Genomic DNA, 15,987 nt, shown 5'->3' on the forward strand with positions numbered 1-15,987 from the left:
TTAAAGGAAAAGAGGAGGAGGAAGGAACAAAGGAGACCAAAAAAGCAACAATCTGGAAATGAAGAGGCCCAGGAGAGAGGGAGACAGGTATTCTCATGTAATCCAATATACTTGCATCTATAATTACCGCATAGAAGTAATTTACCTTGGCAATGTACGATTCAGATTTTTCAGAGTTACGGGTGTTTTGCATGAATGCCAAATAGGCTTATCAGAACTGCTTCTTATTTAGAGAGTTGTGATATTTTTAAATATTGCCACAATCTGTTCCTTTAGCTTGTATGTGCTTGCGTTTTGCATGTATCACAGTTTGACATCTAGCATGAGTCAATGGCAGAGTAATGGTAATTTCTTACTTCTTCTTATTTTCCTTCTGCAGGAGCTATAATCTGCCATTCCAAGACAAAAATAAAATGAGAATATACATTTATGCAACTGCCTTTCATATCAAGGCACTGGGAATTGGGCAAAATTGATCTAGGCACACAGTGGAGTCCCTTTGTATGACCATCGTGAGGTCCTTGGCCTAGAGCTCTGTCCCGGTGAGCCTGTGATGTGGTAAGACACTCTCGTCCTCTGGAATTACCCAGGAAAGTCCTTCATTTTGTAGGAGAGGACACAAGGCCCAGAGAAGTTAAGTGGCCCCCCCAACATTATGGTCTTACGATTTGGTGGCTAATACTCCTTCTACATCAGGGTGACCCAATTCTACCCTATAAAGATCGCCCAAATATAAATTATAGTAAAGTATGTAAAATACATATTAAAGAATGATAAACTCCATACACAAAACTCCACACATAGAGTCTACCAGAGTTGGCTAAACAGAGGAGGAAGGCTAACTTTTAGTCATATGGTTCCATACCCAGATTTCATCCAACTCATCTGCTCCATTAAGCGTTCTTACCCTTCTAAGTTTTATCAGTTCTGCACAGGTTCAAGGAAAATCGACTCCTAGATCTTCACTTTGTTGGTTGCTGAATCTTTCAGCCTGACCTGCAGGCTCAGGACACTATCCATTGTCACACTTATAAGTCTTACTTAAAGAGAATTCCTCAGCTTCACCTAGAATTTTCCAGAGGTAAATTCTAGAATGATTCTTTAATAGGTTGCCTTGGCAACCCCACAATGTCAGAGGCAGATATGACAGTCCTGCCAACAGAATGTGAACAATACAAGCCGGATGAGAGAACCACTTCCTGTGTATTGGAAAGACAGATTCCAGGTTCTTCAAGCTTTCTTTCTGCCACCATTTGCTTCCCTGTCAACCATTTCTGCATCACAAACACAGAAAACAAAGCAGAGTTGGTTTCTTGGGGGAACACTGAAACTACTAGCTAAAACAAGACCTGGGAAAGATCCATGACTTTCTGTTCACAACCCTTGCTGCTATTGCCTGAGAGGATTAAGTGCTCACTGGGAAGCCTTTAGAAAAGTTTTCAGAGAATTTTCTTTAAGAGCACTTATTCTTGTCTTGGTTTCATTCATATACTCAGTCAACAAACATTTGTTGAGCACCCATGGTGTGCCAGGCACTATTCTAGACCCTGGAGATATACCAGAACTGACAAGGTCCCTTCCCTCATGAAGTTTATAGCCCAGTGGGGGAAGGAAACATTAATTAAATACTCATAAAGGTAAATGTGAAATTGCAAAGGAGAAGTACATGTATTATGAGAATGAGTCAGGAGGTCAAGCCAATAATTGCTTATCAAAGAAAATAAGCTTTGAACTGACATCTAAAAGACAAATACTGATTAAGTGAAGGTGTTGATGGGGGAAGGAGTCAAGCATACACTTGAGTTAAGACAAAATTTTAAGTTTACCAAAGCTGAAGTTAGTATTTTTACCAATACTGCAGAGACTATGAGATCTGTGAGTCTCGTTTATATAAAACTCTCTAAAACAGTGCTTCTCAAACTTTAATGTACTTATAAATCACCTAGGGATATTGTTAAAACACAGATTCCTGGGGTGCCTGGGTGGCTCAGTGGGTTAGGGCCTCTGCCTTCGGCTCAGGTCATGATCCCAGTGTCCTGGGATCGAGCCCCACATTGGGCTCTCTGCTCAGCGGGGAGCCTGCTTCCCTTCCTCTCTCTCTGCCTGCCTCCCTGCCTACTTGTGATCTCTGTCTGTCAAATAAATAAATTAAAATCTTAAAAAACAAAAACAAAAACAAAAAAACAACACAGATTCCTGGGCCCGGCACCTAGAAGTTCTGGTTCAATAGGTTTTAAGTGGGGATCATGAATTTATGTTTCTAATAAACTCCCAAGTGATAGTGAAACCTGCTTTGAGTGGCACTGCTCTATAACACAGTATGATTTTTACGTGTTTAAATCTCTATTTCTTTGGCAACCCACTCTTCCATAACTTTTAAAGTCAAACTACATTCTACAATGTTCTTGGGATTTTTATGGTCAATTTGGTAAGAACAAAAAAAGCGTTGTGATGTATAAATAAAATAATGCCATAAGCTAAAGATCTCAAATATTGGGAAAGAATGAGAGAAATAAAATTTATAAACAAACTGGGGTGTTGGTAATGTTGTGAAATTTCACGGATTTACCTGAGTGAGGTGGATTATTATTCTTACTTAGAGAAAAGTCTGATTTACAAAGCAGTTTTAAGGAAACGTCATATAAATTAACCTAATGTAACTGAGGATAAGAAACTTCTCTATGTGTAATGACTCATTAACAGGTTCACTTTCATTTTTTAATGAAGCTCTGGATGTCATATCACATGAGATGAGAAGAACCTTTGCAGGGATCAAAGGCAGGCCACCCCAAAATGTGCCACTTTGGCATACAGATTACTTCCAGCCAGAAACAATCAAGGCCCCAAAAGACACATGAAGAAACAGCAACCTTCCCCTTAACTGCGTAAAGGAATTTAGATAGAGGACCTGCTCCAGGAAGACAGCTGTCGCCATAGCTAACTATATCATGATATGAACTAGGTATGGCAGACATGAAGGAACCTAGTTAAGACCGGTTTGACCAAATTCCTTTCTATGTCCCATTGTTTCTGAGTGGCCCAGCAAACATTTGTTTATCCAACATTTACTCTTTTTTCATCTTCCTGTGAATTGCTTCCCTTCCCTTTGAAGTTCCAGACTCCTACCCCCTTCTCCTTTGTACAGGATGACACATGGCCCTCATCATGCCTATCTTTGGAATCTCATGTCTGTGTGGATTTCCTGCACGTACATAACTAAGTTTTATTTTCTCCTGTTAATCTGCTTCATGTCAGTTCAATTCTTAGACCAGCAGCAAGAACTTTGAAGAGTATAAAAAGATTTTTTTCCTCCCCAACTCCACCCTTTTAGGTCTGTTTCTTACTACCCAACATAATTACTTCTGATCTGCCACGTTCCTGCTGGTGTGGCTATGTGAAAACGACACTATGAAAACAAGTTGATGACAGACTCAAGATTTCTAAGCGTTGTTTTTCCTGAGAAGGTTGTGAAATATAGGGCCTAGAACTAACTATTATCATTTTCTAAAAATCAAAAATGAAGTTTTCTGTGCACAGAAGAGTAGGCACAGAAGAGTAGGAGGATTACGAAAGGGAACATGGAATAAGTTCTTGTTATTTCATAAAAATATCAGTGCTGCCACTTAACAGCTGTGTGTGAACTTGAGAAAATTACATTACCTCTCTGGGCCTGTTTCATAGAAAACCAAGATATGGAAGAAGGGAAGGGAAGGGATGGGAAGGAAAAAGGAAAGTAAAAAAGAAACAGAAATGGGGCACCTGGGTGGCTCAGTGGGTTAAAGCCTCTGCCTTCAGCTCAGGTCATGATCCCAGAGTCCTGGGATCGAGCCCCACATCGGGCTCTCTGCTTGGCTGGGAGCCTGCTTCCTCTTCTCTCTCTCTGTCTGCCTCTCTGCCTACTTGTGATCTCTGTCTGTCAAAATAAATAAAAAAAAATCTTTGAAAAAAAAAAAAAGAAACAGAAAAAACTGGGATAGTGATATCCACCATGCTGGGTTAAAATAAAGAATAAATGAGTTAATATAAAACATGGCAGCCTAGTTAGTTGCCTAACCAATATCCATTCTCCCTTTCTTCCTTACAAGTAAAATCTCAATTTTGTTCTAGGCGGCTATGGGCTTAGCCAACAAAATTTGATTTGCTAGGTTCCCTTGCAGTTAGGGTGGTCATGTGACACAGTTCTGGATAATAAAATATAAGCAGAAATCTACTGGCTGAAGCTTGCAGAAAAGCTATTTTCCTGATTTAAAAAGGGAAAAAAAAAAGACAAGACTCAGCTGACATGAGCCCTTTCCTCTTTGCCCTTCCCCCGTTCTGTGCCAGCGGGACGCAACGTCTGGAGGAGGAGCGGCCTTCTTGTGAGCATTAGGATGCCAGCCTCCTGCTGAGAATGATAATGCAGAAAGGCTGAAAGAGGAGCCTGAGATATGAGTAATAATGTGAAGTTGCTTCTCTTGTGACTTCATATCACATGGGATAAAAACCAACACCTCTGTGTTAAGTCCTTGCTATTTGGCTTACCTTATTACCTGCAGCCAAACACATTCTCTAACCAGTATACCTATAAAGCAGTTTGAGTAGTACCTACCTCGTCATTAGCATTCAATCAATATTAGCTGTTGTTACTGTTACAACTTGCACAGCATTCTGTTCCCTAACCAGATGGTTAGCAAGTATTCCCCTCACTTCCTTGCAATAGTACCCCAATTTTCATTTTTGAAATCAACTCTCTCCCTATTCTCAGCCCTGTGGTTTCCATGGAACTGACATCACCCCGACTGTCCCTGGGGGCACCTGGGGGGCTCAGTTAAGCCTCTGCCTTCGGCCTAGGTCATGATCCCAGAGTCCTGGGATGGAGCCCCACATCAGGCTCCCTGGTCAGTGGGGGGTCTGCTTGTCCCTCTTCCTCTCCCTCTGCCCCTCCCCCAGCTCATGCACACACTCCTCCCTCCCTCTCTCTCCCTCTCTTGCTCTTAAATAAATAAAATCATAAACAAAACAACAAAAAAAGGCCCTGATGGGCTTAAGCAAAATCAGCATGAGCCCACTTTCCAAACAACAGTGATTGTCAAGGGACGGGCCCATAACTCAGGCCTCAGCCAACAAGCCCATTTCCCTTACTTGGTAAAAAGGAGTGTTCCGGTGGGCATGTAGCTAAAGATTGGCAATATAAGTGACTCTGGGGGCTCCTTCAGAGAGCGCTGGGACACAGACTCACTGTGCCACCTGAGGGGCAATGCTCTGAGCATGGCTATCACCATGCGGAGAACAGGTGTGAGGGGTACAACTGGGACATGGAGAAGGGTGACCAGGAGAGGGCAGGGAAATGGAGCTGGAGCCCTTCATCGGAAATCTCTGCATGAAATTTTACCTTAGAACGTTCAAGTCATATTCATTTGAGACTGGTTTGATAACTTGGTTTGGATTCAGTCCTCTGCCACTTGTGACACTGTCAGATGGGGGACAAAAAAAAAAAAGAATAATTCAACGTAAGGATTATATAGGCTTAAAAGAATCCTTCCAAACTCTTCCCTAGTGTATCTATTTAATCAAATGTAGGGACAAGCACAGTGTAAATTCATATCGAAATCCCCTTTCCAAAAGAAACGAACAGCAATAAAATCTGCAATTTGCAATTGTGTAAATTCATTCCTTTTTCTTTTCCAAAAGAAAAAACCCAGGCAATTGAAAGTGCTTTGTTTTTTTTGTTTGTTTGTTCATTTTTGTAAACATGTCCAGGACAACTCCTTCAAGAACAGATGTGTATTGGCGTTTTAGAATCAATGTTGGACCCAGAGGCTGACACTGGAAACCTATAACTAATACTGAAATAATATTCACAGACAGTTGTCATGGCAGCCTGCTCGTTCTGCACAAAATAGAACCCACTGCATTTTAACAGGATCTATCAGAGGAAAGCTGCTAGTCTGCAGACAGCCTCTAACTGAGTTAAACAACCTGCTAATTGGTTTTATTATTGCATTAGCCTTCAGACTATACCCTAATGATATCCCTCCAATCACAAATATTTAAAATAATAAAAATCCATAATACAATTTTTGTTTAAAACCTGCATCACTCTTCCTATCTTCCCATCAGACTATGAGGAACAACTCAGAGGCCAGTCCCATCCTGTGCACTGTTGAATCTCCTTGTAAATCTAAAGGAGACAGTAAGTGTTGGGCCAGTCGAGGGAGTAGCCAAGTTCATTTCCATCAACAATTAGCATTGGCTAGATGCTGCCTCCAGATATTTCCTTTTAAGTGGGGCTCTGTAGGAGAGGGGAGTGGCCAAATTGTTCTGTGCTCAGTTACAAAGGCCCAGGGGAGTGACTTTAGAAACTAGTGGCATCTCAAGACATGTAAACAAGGGAGAGGGGAGACGAAGTATTTTCTTTTTTTTTTTTTTTAATTTAAAGATTTTTATTTATTTATTTGACAGAGAGAGATCACAAGTAGACAGAGAGGCAGGCAGAGAGAGAGGAAGGGAAGCAGGCCCCCTGCTGAGCAGAGAGCCCGATGCAGGACTCGATCCCAGGACCCTGAGATCACGACCCGAGCAGAAGGCAGCGGCTTAACCCACTGAGCCACCCAGGCGCCCAAGACGAAGTATTTTGAGCTGATCTGTTCCTCTCCTGGGTGGCCATCTCTACCAATTTAGGTTGTGATTGGTTGTCATTGTGGGTGATTTTGGAAATTAGAGATAGCAGGTATGGAAAGGAATACTGTAAGGCCATTTTTACTGTTAGACAGGCTTTTCACATAGAACCCCGCCCTCCTCTCCCCTCTGCATTCAGTTCTTTTGAGTCTCTACTTTAAGAGAGAGGAGACAGGGTTTATTAAAATTCGATAACATCCTGAGTTAGGAAAACAACATCAAACCATTATCATCCATTAACAGCGTGGAACAAATCAGTCCTTTGGGTAAATTAATGTTCTTCAAACTCCTTGAGATGGGGCCAGGTCAACACTTAAAGAAAAAACCAAAACAACAATAATAAAACCTCCCATACTACCCAATACTATGCTCCGAGACATATTGCAGGCACGTGATCACAAACAACTTCTACCAACAGACTGCAACACGGAGCAATCCCTCGGTAGCTGGTGGGCAGATTAGAGACATTGTCAGAATGATACAGGAGACATCTAAGGGTGAGAAATGTGGAAATGTTGAATTGGTAGGTATATGTTTTCCCTTCATGTATCTGAAACTTTTACTAAACAATGGCATTACAAATTAGGGGTTTTATTTTTCACAAGAAACATTGGATCTGGGTGCCTGGGTGGCTCAGTGGGTTAAGCCGCTGCCTTCGGCTCAGGTCATGATCTCAGGGTCCTAGGATCGAGCCCCACATCGGGCTCTCTGCTCAGCGGGGGGGCCTGCTGCCCTTCCTTTCTCTCTGCCTGCCTCTCTGCCTACTTGTGATCTCTCTCTGTCAAATAAATAAATAAAATCTTTAAAAAAAAAAAAAAAGAAACATAGGAGCTGGGACTCAGACATCTTCTTTCTTTCTTCCAGCCAAGTCACATAGCTTTTTTATTCAAAATTGTCAACTCATGGTCGCGAAGTGGTTGCTCTACCTCCAGCATCCACATGTGCATTCCGGGCAGAAAGTAAACAACTAAGAGCAAAATGAGGCCTACCACCTGTGCATACCTTCATTTAAAGAAATGGGTTTGGAAGCCCCCCTGCTTCCGAACATCTCAGGGCCAGAACTGTGCACCCAGTCTCTTCTAGCTACAAGGGAGCCTGGGAAATCAAGCTGTTGGAGCTGGATACGTTGCCAAATGAAACAAAATCAGGCAGTGCAGTGTAGAGGCTAAATACAGCCCGTGGAGCCAGATGGCCTGAGTGTAAAGCCCTGCTCCTTTGTTTACTAGCCATACGACTCCACAAGTCATTTAATTATTCTAGGCCTCCGTCTTCTCATCTGTAAGCCAAGTATCATAACCTTTTCTCACAGGGTTCTTGAGTGGATTAAAGGAGTTAATCTGAGCAAAGAGTTTAGAACGGTCTCTAATACATAGCAAGTACTCTACACGTGTTTATTGTGGCCTTTATTATTGAGGAAAAGGAGGAGGATGAATTGGGGGCAAGCAAGCAAAGGCACCCCAGATGTGTTGCCCACTCTCGACCTCTACCTGTCCTAGCTACCGTGCTCCCTGTGAACAAGCACCCCACTGGGTTTGAGCACTGCGGGCTGGCTCCCAAAACACATTGAAACCCAAAGCCTGCCCTGCTGGAAGGGGCCGTCTCCCCGTTTACCGGGAACAGAAGGGCAACCAAAACTTCGCGTATCTGGGACAGGACCCCCACTGCAAGCCACTGTGCTGCTGCCCACCCACCCATTTTCGATGAACCGTCCGGACTCCTCCTATCGCAAATGTCAGTGAGCCCAACTGCAACCGGCCTGAGCAAAACCAGGAATGCCTTCTTCCAACGACGGAGGAGTCCACAGGTAGATGCAGGGCATGGCTTGTTGGAGGCCTTACGGGAGGGCATCCAGTCATTCTCGTTCTCAGCTCTAACCCCTAGCTCCTTTCTTAGGCTTCAGGCAGGCAGCCGATGTCTTCAGGCTTTCTGATCACTGGCTCACTTCTCCATTCCCCACCTTGACTCCCACCTCCTCGAAGGAGAAACAAGACATTCACTTCTAGCCTCTCTCCAGGCAAGAGCACAGGGATGTAACTTGGGCTCCAGCAGAGACCTCAGTTAAGAAGGCAGCTCGAGGAGTCAAGGGGTAATGAAATCCATCTTGTGACGTTAGTGCCAGAGGGTCCAGTTTTCAAGGATGCGGGGTCCCATCACTGGCTTGAGTTGCTGCCTCTGTACTCAGAGCGGGAGCAGCGGGCATCTTGGCGGGTGCACCCCCGCGATGAGGTGAGATGGAGACATTTTTGCTGGCTCTGGCCTCTCCGGGGCCTTTTTGGAGACACTGTACCACCAAGTAGCCTTTAATAAACTTATTTTCTTGTGGAACTAGCAGAAGTGTTGAATCCACTGAGGCGATGTTAGGCTTCAGTAACAGATGAACCCAAATCTTCGTGGCTTACAACGATCAAGGTTTGACTTTTCACCATGGCTGGTGGCTGCAGTTCCGTCAACTGGGGTCTTTTCTCTAAGACTCAGGCGAACCTTTCTCTGTGCGTTGCTGTCCCCATAGCAAAGGGAAACACTGAAGTGGCAAATCCCAAGCTGGTTCTTCGCAGATTGGCTTGAAAGTGATACACATCACTTCTGCCAACGTTCAACTGGCCAAAGCAAGTCACTCAGTCAAGTCTATGGTGGGAGAAATGGTTTAAAAATCCCTTAGGGGGAAGAGCAGCGAGTGCTATGAACAACGAAGACTCTGGTCTGACATATTACAACAGTCCAGAGACGGCAGCAGAACCTCCAGCCTCTGGGTGATCTCACAGTCAACTCAAGGATTGAGGAACAAGGAAATGTCTCTTCTCAGAGTTCAGGTAAAAGCCCCAGGATTAGCTCTGATTGGGAGTAACTGACTCCGCTTGATCATCCCCAACCCTGAACACATTCATTCAAGAATGGATCACTGGACCCTTACTATGTACGGGGCCCTACTTAGGCTCTGTGGAACACAACAGTGAACAGAACCTAATCCACGCCTTCCTGATGCTTTCATTCTAGTTGAGGGTGGCGGGGGATAAGCAACAAAACGAGGAAGTAACTATCTGGCAAATGAGATGGTAGTAAGTGTTGCAAAGAAAAATAATGCAGGAAAGGGGGATACTGCACTTCCAGTGTGAAGAAGGCTGGGGCAGGGGGAGAGTCACTGTAAATATGGCAGTCAGGAGACTGCTTGCTGACAAGATATTTCGGCAAATACCTGAGCAAGGTGAGAGAGCAAGCAATGGGACGGCATAGGCAAAGAGCATTCAAGGCTGAGAGAACAGCAGGTTCAAAGGCCCTGAGGCAGAAGAGGCCCAGCATGTTTGAAGAACAGCAAGCAGGCAAGTGTGGCTGGAGTACACAGTAAAAGAAAAGGCAAAGTAATAGGTTATATGGTCCAACAGGTAATGGACATGGGAGAGAACACATCATACAGCATCTTGCCGGCTATTGTATGGCCTTAGCTTTCACTCTAGCTATGGTGAGGAGCTACTGGAGGGTTTTGAGCAGAGGAGTGAGACAATCTAACTTACCTTTTAAAAGGATCACTCTGGGAGCCTCTGCCTTCGGCTCAGGTCATGATCTCGGGGTCCTGGGATCGAGCCCCGCATCGGGCTCTCTGTTCAGCAGGGAGCCTGCTTCCCCGCCCCCCACTTGTGAGCTCTGTCTGTCAAATAAATAAGTAAGATTAAAAAAAAGGGGGGGGGGATCACTCTGGCTACTGTGCAGAGAATAGTCCATAGGGAGAGAAGGGCAGAAGCTGGGAGGCCCGGAGAGGAGGTGTCTGACAATGATCCAGGCCAAACGGGATGATGGCTTTGACTGGTGTGACAGCAAAGGAGACACAGAAATTGACTGACAATATTCTACAAAGATCCTGAAAGGAAAGCCAATAGAATCTAATAGAATTAGATTCAAGGTATGAGGAAAAGAAGAATCAAGTATGATTCAAAGTTTTGGGCCTCAATATGTAGAAAGGTAAAGCTATTCTTACCTGAGATAAGGAAGAGGGGGGTAGCAGATGGGGGTGGATGCCAGAAGTGTCGCCGCAGCTCTGATAGCTTTAAGATGCCCGTTAGACACACATCTAAATGGACACGTGGAGTAGGTACATTTGGAGTTTGGGAGGAAAGTGTTGACAAGACTATAGCGAGTATTTCAAGCCATTCAAATGAATGAGGTTGGGGCGCCTGGGTGGTTCAGTGGGTTAAGCCTCTGTTTTTGGCTCAGGTCCTGATCTCAGGGTCCTGGGATGGAGCCCCACATCAGGCTCTCCGCTCAGCAGGGAGCCTACTTCCCCCTTTCTCTCTCTGCCTACTTGTGATCTGTTTGCCAAATAAATAAACCAAAAAAAAAAAAAATCTAAAATAAATAAATAAATAAGTAAAACAAATGAATGAGGTCATCCAGGCGGTGGGAATGAAGAGAGAAGAAGTCCAAGTGCAAAGGTGACCGAGAAGGGGTGACTCATAAGGTAGGAAACAAAAATCGGGAGAGGGCAGTATCCTAAAAGCCACAAGGGAAAAGCACTCCCAAAAGGAGAGGAATGGGAGAGAGAGCCTACAGACACATCTTTCTACGAGTTCTGTTGCAAAGGAGAGCAAACAAAAACACAACAACAACAACAACAACAACAAAACAGCAAAAAAAAAACTGAACTACGGTCACCTGGGTGACTGTCAGTTGGGACGCTGCCTTCAGCTCACGTCATGATCCCAGGGTCCTGGGATCAAATCCCACATTGAGCTCCTTGCTCAGCAGGGAGCCTGCTTCTCTCTCTGCCTCTGCCTGCCTCTGCCTGCTTGTGCTATCTCTCTCTCTCTCTCTGTGTCAAATAAAGTCTTTAAAAAAAAAATTGAACTATCTATAGGCCAAAAGGGGATCAGGGGTTCCTTTTAACACTGAGAGAAACTGCAGCATGTTTGTAAGTTTATCGGAAGGCGATGACAGAGAAGGTAAATAATCATGTAGGAGAGAGGGGACTTGCTGGAGTGATTTCCTGGAGTAGACAAGAGCAGATGGCGGGCTGGATTTTGATAGAAATGTGGACAGTGCATCTAGGACAGGACTTCTCAACCACAGCACTAGGAACATTCAGGACTGGGAGAGCTTTGCCACGGCGGCCTGTCGTGTGCCCTGCAGGATCTCACCACATCCCTGGTCTCTACCCCCAGACACCAAAAGCACACCAACCCTTGCACCCACGCTGGGACAACCAAAAGTATCTGCAAATGTTACCAAATGGCCCCCAAGATCTCCCCCTGCCAGGGGACATTTTGGGTGCTCACAACTGGGGGGAGGAATGCCGGGGGCATCAAGTGGGTAGAGGCCAGGGACGCTGTGAGGCATCCTTCCATGCACAGAACGACCCCCATGACCAAGAGTTACTCAGTCCCAAATGTCAAAACAGCTGTTGAGAAGCCCTGATCTACTGTGATCTACAGGGAGAGGCCTGATCTAGATCTCTGATCACACAGATACTGGTGGCTGGGCAGAAGTGGTGGGGACTTATGGAAGTTCTCTTCTCATTGCTTCTATCTCTTTACTGAAAAAAGCAGCAGGTTCATCACCTGTAAGTGAGGCTGGGGAAGGATGTACAGGAAGTTCAGGGAGAGAAGATACAAAATTGTCCTTTAGGAGAAGAGGAGAATGAATGCACAAAGAAGTAGACTGGATTCTAGGCTACATTAGGGATTTGCTTGAGGTCAGTAGTCAAGAATTTAGTGTGAAATCGGTTGACCCGGATAAGTGTTCCTCTTGGGGCCATATACAAGGGAAGAGTACGGAGAGAGCGGGACCTTACAGACTGGGGTTTGCCAACAAGTACAACAAAAGGGCAAACAAGTGATAAAAATGATCAGAGAAGTTGAGCCAGATAAGAAGACAGAGGGATACAGATGACTATGAAAAGGCATGGGGGCAAAGAGCAACAAATATCAAATACCTTGGGGCGCCTGGGTGGCTCAGTGGGTTAAAGCCTCTGCCTTCGGCTCAGGTCATGATCCCGGGGTCCTGGGATCGAGCCCCACATCGGGCTCTCTGCTCAGCGGGGAGTCTGCTTCCCACTCTCTCTGTCTCTGCCTGCCTCTCTGCCTACTTGTGATCTCTGTCTGTCAAATAAAAAAAAAAAAATCTTAAAAAAAAATTAAAAAAATATATATATCAAATACCCATTCCAATAGGCTAATTTCAAATGTTTCGAACTTGATGAGCTGCAAAAGGGAGAAGTTTAAGGGGAGCTCACATCATAAGGTAATGACTTACTTTCTTAGTAAATACTGGAACACAATAGTGAAAGACAGAGTATAACCCTTTCTAAATGAAATCAGATAAACAGAGCTTCCTAAGTCAGCTCAGTGTTTGAGACCATGGTTTCTCTGGCTAAGTTGCTCTCTGTCAGTAAAGCCATCCGCTGGGGAAGCTACACCAAGCATCTGGGAAATCAGGGGACTCAAAACTTTGAAGTGACTTCTAGTCCTTATTTACTAGTCTGTTGATGGATTTGACTTACAGTTGTTCAGATGCTTACGGGCATACCTGGGGTGGGGGGAAGGAGGGCAGGCCTCGTATATCCGACTGAACTGCCTGAAGCACCAGGCAAAACTGTGGCCATCTGAAAGGCTAGCCATGACACTGATGGTTCCAAGATCAAAGTCACCAACGGTTGTTTCTGGGCAGGCTTTTGTTTCCTGCTTTTGAGGACTTGATCTTAAAATTACAAGGGAGGGGGGCCTGGGTGGCTCAGTCCGTTGAGGGTCTGACTCTTGGCCATGACCGTTGAGCTCATGTCATGATCTCAGGGTCTTAGGATCGAGCCCAAGAACCCTTCACAGGGTCATGGGATTGAGCCTTGCTTCAGGCTCCATGCTCTGCAGGGAGTCCGCTCAAAATTCTCTCTCCCTCTCTCTCAAATAAATAAATAAATCTTTAAAAAAATAAAATCACAAAGGAAAGAATAGAGTTATCTGTTTCCTCCCTGAGTGCATATGAATCATTACAAGAACTCAGGGGCACTCTTACAGGAACCACACGTGGCCTTTGCAGACATGGGCCTCCCAAAATCACTTCTGCATCAGAAGACTGAGTATAAGCAGAATGGTCTCAGGGAAGGCATTCAGATTCATCAACTTTAACTTTCTCAGCTGAGAAATGAAGATAGTAATACTTACCATGGCTTCCTCATAGGAGTGTACGTGAAAGTGCTTTGTAAACAATCTTGTGCTTCACTAGAGAATGTGACTACACTCTGAGGGCAGCAGGGAAGTGGAACAAAGGTCTTCCTCCTTGTCAGAATGGAAAAAAGGTACAAGAATTTTCCACTAAAGGCAGAAACCTACGTAGCACGCATGAGAGGTGCATCAGCTTCTTTTCTACACGGAGCATGTGTGGGAACTTAGCCAAAACTTGCACTCGGAGAACCCATCCTTTGGAGCAAGGGCAGACACAAAGCTGGGAGATGAGCGAAGCGTTGCCTAGAGAAAAACCAAAACACAACAGTGAGTGTAATTTCAGGCCTAATTTGCGGCAGCCTTGTTCTGCACAGAGAGGGGTTTGGAAACAGGTAGGATGTACTTAGCATTGGGTATCCTGGGAGTCATTATGATCCATGGACTAGCAGTTGAGCTTTCATGAATCCATCCTCCTGCTGGTGGCTATCCACTCGTGGCCATCCGCATCAAGAGGCCTGGAGAAAAGTATCAACAAAAAGGAATTCTGCAATGGTCCCCATGCTGAATATTACAGGGTGGGGGGCTCAGTAGGAGTAGGGAGACCGGGAGTAGAGAACCCAAGCACGAGCTGCACGCCTGCCTCCATTCCTTTGGAAAACTTACACGGCAGGTAACTGCCTCCGTGTGCCCACCTGGAAAGGAAGAATAACATTTAGACCCAGAGGGGAAGTGGGTGTGTCTGGTCCAACCCATTCATTTCACCAAGGAGGACGCGGAGGCTTGGGAGGTGAACCGAAGAGCACATAGTTAATGAGTACCCAGGGCAGGACTAGACTCTAGATTCTGCCCCCCAGATTAGTTTGCCTTCCACCCACCTGTTTCCTCCACAGATCTTCCCAGGAGGTCGGGACTCGGCTGAGGGGGTTGCTTTAAGACAATCAGTACCATGTCTCCATCATTTTGCCAGCTTCAGAGGAAGACGCCAGGGGAAAAGACAGCCCCAGCCTTCAACTGTGTTCAACTCAGCCCTTAAAGATGCCCGTCAAAGGGTCTTGGCTGGGTTTTTAAGCTTGAGGGTGGTGAGCAACCCTAGGATGGTGACGAAGATCCATCCAAAAGCACTGGGGAGGGGAAACGGCAGTGACAATGAAAACTAAGAAGCCAGAGCACACCGGAGCCCTTTGTAATGGAGGTTTCCAGCACCTGGCGCGGGCCCGAAGTCTCGGAAGCATCGCGACAGGTTCCCCGGCCACAACCTGCGCAGTCGCAGGGGTGGGCTCTGGGTTTAATGCTCTGCTTACCACCGTTTGGGGACTCTTAGTAACTCATGAACAAGGAACCCGGCATTTTCCTTTTGCACTGGGCCGCTCAAATCTCGTGGCGGGTCTCGCTTCACCACCCCCAGCCGTGAAGGGCTGTAAACCGTCTACACCGCCCCTCCCCCAGCCGTGAAGGGCTGTAAACCGTCTACACCGCCCCTCCCAGCCCAACCCCAGCCCAAATAGTGGCCAACAAAAGTCCTGCAACTTCCAGCTCCCGTGGGCGGGGGGTCAGGAGAGGAGGAACGCTGTGAAAATGTCGGGGACCATTAGGAGCCTACACCCGCGGGCAAGGGGCCCACTAACCAGCGGACTCTTCCAACCCTGGCAACAGAAATGCCGATGTGACGGCGAGGCCCAGCCCACACCCAAACCGGGCGCTGCCTCCATCTTTGGCTCCAAGAGGCGCTCCTGTCCGCCCTGCTCCGGACTCAAGGCCCCCACGTGCCGCCGGCAGCGGCGCAGGGCGCCCAGGAATAAACCGGGGGAAAGCGCGGGTCCCTCCCTAGCTGAGGGAAGCGGCTAAGAGCCGTCATGGCCGCGGCACGGTCCGCTTCCGCCTGCCCTCTGGGCAGGTCCCGCTGACCTCGCGACTGACAAAAAACTTGGGACGGGTGATTAGGGGGGCGGCCCTCAGGAGGGTCACCCCAGCCCTGGCCTCGCTCTGGTCACAGGGCTGACGAACGAGGCGGGCAGCGAAAACGCCACAGCCGGAGCTGGGGACTTAGCCGCGAACACCCTATCTCGCAGGTGGGGCGGAGCCACGGCGGAGGAGGAGCTACGGCCGAGGGGCGGAGTTTGAACAGAGGCGCGCGCTCAGATGTGAGGCTGTGAATAAACTAATGATGCGGGCGCGTTTTCGGGGA

General features: G+C 46.3%; 1 protein-coding gene across 2 annotated transcripts in view; it reads right to left on the reverse strand.

Annotated features, from left to right (window-relative positions):
* PPEF1 (protein phosphatase with EF-hand domain 1) overlaps window positions 1–10,239 on the reverse strand; it is a 122,090-nt gene extending 111,851 nt beyond the window's left edge. For both annotated transcript variants that reach the window (XM_044235449.1, XM_044235451.1), the window contains exons 1-2: window positions 10,167–10,239; window positions 5,372–5,449 (exon numbers count right to left, since the gene is read on the reverse strand). The gene's annotated coding sequence lies outside the window, so the exon portion shown is untranslated. The remainder of the gene's footprint in view (window positions 1–5,371; window positions 5,450–10,166) is intronic.
* Between the last annotated feature and the right edge of the window lie 5,748 nt (window positions 10,240–15,987).

Source organism: Neovison vison, chromosome X, assembly GCF_020171115.1.
Source record: "Neovison vison isolate M4711 chromosome X, ASM_NN_V1, whole genome shotgun sequence".
Classification (NCBI taxonomy): domain Eukaryota; kingdom Metazoa; phylum Chordata; class Mammalia; order Carnivora; family Mustelidae; genus Neogale; species Neogale vison.